The sequence below is a fragment of the Micropterus dolomieu genome, unplaced genomic scaffold, assembly GCF_021292245.1.
Source record: "Micropterus dolomieu isolate WLL.071019.BEF.003 ecotype Adirondacks unplaced genomic scaffold, ASM2129224v1 contig_11628, whole genome shotgun sequence".
NCBI lineage: Eukaryota > Metazoa > Chordata > Actinopteri > Centrarchiformes > Centrarchidae > Micropterus > Micropterus dolomieu.
Window position 1 is genome coordinate 1 of NW_025740614.1, and position 4,375 is coordinate 4,375.

Here is a 4,375-nt window from a genome sequence, read left to right on the forward strand (position 1 = left end):
TTGACAGTCATGTTTAGCTTCTTCCATTTTCTAATGATTGCTCCAACAGTGGACCTTTTTTCACCAAGCTGCTTGGCAATTTCCCCGTAGCCCTTTCCAGCCTTGTGGAGGTGTACAATTTTGTCTCTAGTGTCTTTGGACAGCTCTCTGGTCTTGGCCATGTTAGTAGTTGGATTCTTACTGATTGTATGGGGTGGACAGGTGTCTTTATGCAGCTAATGACCTCAAACAGGTGCATCTAATTTAGGATAATTACTCTGAGTAATTGGAAGTGGACATTTTGAAGGCAGACTAACAGGTCTTTGAGAGTCAGAATTCTAGCTGATAGGCAGGTGTTCAAATACTTATTTGCAGCTGTATCATACAAATAAATAGTTAAAAAATCATACATTGTGATTTCTGGATTTTTTTTTTTAGATTATGTCTCTCACAGTGGACATGCACCTACGATGACAATTCCAGACCCCTCCATGATTTCTAAGTGGGAGAACTTGCAAAATAGCAGGGTGTTCAAATACTTATTTTCCTCACTGTACCTGTGGCAGAACTGACCTGAGCATTGTAAGCGAGGTGGCTGTGGCTCAGGAGGTAGAGCGTTGGCTGTTAATCAGAAGATTAGGATTACTATCATTATCAAAATCTGTTTGAGTACTTAGGCTCAATGTCCGAATGTGTGTGAATGGTGCTTTGAGTGGTCGAAAAGAGTAGAAAGGCACTATACAAATACGGAGCATTTACATTTAAGTGTACTCCATCCACGCAGCTGTGTGCACCATGATTTGGGATGTTCAGCAGACACGCAGCACTGCTCCACTGTGACAAAAAGGACTCCAACTCCAATCTTATTGCCTCGGGAACGCCCATTCACAAACAGTCACATCAGTGACAGTGTAAACCAGAAACAAACAAATGCACGGATAGTGACAGCTCATCTTTTGAAACACCCAATACGGAACTAAACTGTACTCACCTCTTTTGTCAGTCCTCCTTTCCTGCCATCAGTGACAATATATTGTTCACACGTGGATGTTTTATTTGGCATATTTGAATTAGCCTCCAGTATAGTTGATGCTGCAGGTGGTAATGCCAAAATAATAACAATAAAGTGAAGATATGCATCTGTTCATTCCTCACTCATTCATTCTTGTCAAAGCTTTTATGTAGGTTTTATTGATACATATCGGTTCATTACAACAACAAAAATGCAAAGGATACAATTATCAATACATCTCACATTGACAGAAGCTAAAATTTAATTCATTTCGATATTGGAGCTTTATATGGCTTTTTATTGTTTAAGTGTTCTATGGAGGTGCAGTACTGTTTCAGTTCAACAGTAAACTGATTGAAGCAGGGTTTGGATCCAGTTCACTGTGTGGATGTGGAGCTGCACAATATAGCTCAAATTGTCCGGACCATGAAGTTTACAACATAACATTCTTGTCAAAGCTACCCGCAGATTAATCACTGTCAAGTATAGGGAGATGTCACGATCCTGTCCTGTGGTTGTCTGTGTTATTATTTTGGCCGTGCCTTCTCTTTGTTCTGTATTTTGATTCTTGTTTCTGGGTTTTGGTTCCATGTCTTATGTTATACTGTTTCGCATTGTTCATTTTTGTGGGGATTTTCGCGTTGGTTCTCTTTGTTTTCTTGCCTCACTACTTCGTCCTGCGTTCCAGTTCTGTGTCTTAGTTCATGTATTAGTGTTTTCTCCCAGTCTGTGTACTTCGGTGTTTGTTGTTATTTTGCCTATGTCTGCTCTGTGTTCTGGGCCCTGTTTCAGAAAGCGGGTTTAGTGAAAACTCTGAGTAAGTTGAGCCTGAGAAGAGGGAAACTCTGGGTTTTCAGTTTCAGAGAGCGAGTTCAGATAAACTCTAGTTCTGTAACCCCAGCAACTTACCCTGTGAACCTAACCTCCTCAAGAAGAGGCATACTTCAATGAACAGTAACCTTTCATCTTGTAGTCGCACTGATTGAACATTCCTATCGTAGTTATCAGTTGGATATGATGTGAATATTGTATTATATCTGGAGTGAGAGTGGTGCAGCTGAAACAAATAAATGTAGTTTAAAAGTGAGTTTTTTATTATCTGCTGATAGTCTGAATGTGTTTTGACAGCATTTCATAAAATACAAAATTTTATTAATGTAAAATTGACGTCTAAAACTTTACAGTAAGTTTGAACCTAGACACATTTTCCACTGCAAAAAAATCATTAATAGCCATATGCCTACTGAGTCGGACTGTGGCTTTACAATCACAGGTCCATGAGTGGCCTAAACTGTGTCTAATCTGTTCGATTATCACCTTCAGTTATTGCCACCGGCATTTAGTCCCGTCAGGTCCAGCTGAATAAACAGGCCTGTAGCTATTTAATATGAATAACAGGCTGGAGGAGAATCCCAGCACTTTATCATTCATTAAGGAAATTCCAGTCTGGTAAATGATGAATGAGCAACGATGTATAAAATGTAATGTTAACATATCGATCCTCCACTCCTGCGTTTTAGAGCCAATCATGGTCCGCGTTGGCACTCATTCATATTTTTAGCTCCACCTGATTTAAAATAGAGGATCTGCCTTTATTTACCCGTTGCCATGGCGAATCGTATTATCGGACCTCCATTGATGATGGCTTTTTTTCCCCAGCAGGCTCAACATACTCAGAGTTGAATGAACTAATACCTGTTCTGAAACCGGAAACTTTGACAGCACAGAGTTCGTCAACCCAGACTTCAGGTTTACACTCAGTTTGTTGAACCTGCTTTCTGAAACGGGGCCCTGTTCTTAGTTCAGTCTGTTTTCCCCGTTACGTTTGTAGTCTATCTGTATGATTAGATTTTAGTCTGTTCCAGTATGTTTCCTCTCTTGTGTCAGTTGCCTGTGCCTTGTGTTCAGTCTGTGCCGGCCTAAGTTCTTGTCTTAGTCTGTTTTTATCTGGTGTTTGTTTCATGCTCACTTTCTGTCTGCCTGTCGAGTGTTGTCTGTTCCCCCAGTGATCCCTTTGCCTACCTGTCTCTCTGTTTTACCCTGCTGTCTCTCTGCCTACCTGTCTCGTTAGCCCTGGTCTCTGTCACCTGTGCTGCTCCCGCCTGCTTGTTAGTACCTGGTGTATAAATGGTTGGTGTTTCTATTCAGTTCCCGTCCGGTCATTGTCATAGATGTGTGTTCTGCCTGATTCAGAGATTCCTGTTACCTTTCGTGTTGGACTTGGCCAGTCATCACTATTTGTAAGCTTTGTTCTTTTGTTGGATTGAAACCCTGGAACTGTATCTCTGCTCTCAGTGTCTTGCATTTGGGCCCTCTCCTGCTATGCGCTCATCAATCCTGACAGGAGATGCAGCCCACATAAATATTCACGACAGGATGCGAGTCTGTCATGTAAAGTTCTTTAGTGCGCTCGCAGAATTTCAGCCTGAAACCTGCTGAATATAACTGAATCTACCAAAATGTATCAAAGCTTGAACTTTGGTTTGGACCTTGATGCAGAATTTCAGATGTGAAAGGGCCCTTAGTTACAATTGAATTCATCTTTCTTTAGAAAGATGAGATAAAGGATTAGCAACACATGTAGTCACAGCCATTCTTTATGGGGCACAAGCCTTCTTTGTCTTTGACTGTGAGGTGGAAGATCATAAAGACATTGAGGGGAACTTGAAGATGATCAAGAAGATTCCCAGCTTTGCTATAGATGGTGATGGTTCGCTTAAAATGGAATACAAGGAGAGAGCAAATGTTGAGAAATTCTCCTGCAGATTCTTTGGAGGCTTTTCTCTTGAAAAAAGCAGGATGCAGTAGAAGTCTACCAAAGCCTGCCAAAAGTTAGTCGGCTAACCCATTGATCCTGTGAGAGGAAAATAATATTGAGGCAACATTAAGATATCAGAACTTAAAGCACTATAAAAAATTTTTTATAAAACTTAAACCTGCAGTTTTATTGGCCACTTGTATTCAGCAGAAACAAGTAGTGAACATTAACCTGTCAGCACTTTGTAAGTTTATGATCAAACAGCAGCTTGTTTCTTCCTCCAGCAGCTACAGAGCAGCATGATGCTTCATGAGAGAAATATCTGGCTCTTTAGCTTCTAAACGCTCAGCTATGTTCACCAGCTTGACTCTAACTGTCTTTTTTTTGCTGCTGAGCAGTCGTGTACGGCGTCTTTATTACAGCTATATTTTCAGGAACGGTGGGTACGCAAAGAAGTAGTGAGCCCAAACGCAAGACACAGAGCTGAGATGGAGTTCAGGGATCTCTAATACAAAGCACAAAAACCAGCATGAACAAAACTCACAGATACAGGAACTGGTAACATCCAAAAGGTAGTAACACAACATCCGACAGAACAGACATGCGACAATGACCAGACAGGGAAT

At 40.9% G+C, this 4,375-nt stretch overlaps 1 long non-coding RNA gene across 1 annotated transcript; it reads right to left on the bottom strand.

The window, feature by feature from the left end:
* Positions 1-3,570: 3,570 nt before the first annotated feature.
* LOC123965877 lies at positions 3,571-4,350 on the bottom strand. Its single transcript, XR_006823800.1, has 2 exons — positions 4,294-4,350; positions 3,571-3,845 (listed from the first exon to the last, which is right to left on the bottom strand). It is a non-coding gene; the product is annotated as an uncharacterized LOC123965877 (long non-coding RNA).
* Between the last annotated feature and the right edge of the window lie 25 nt (positions 4,351-4,375).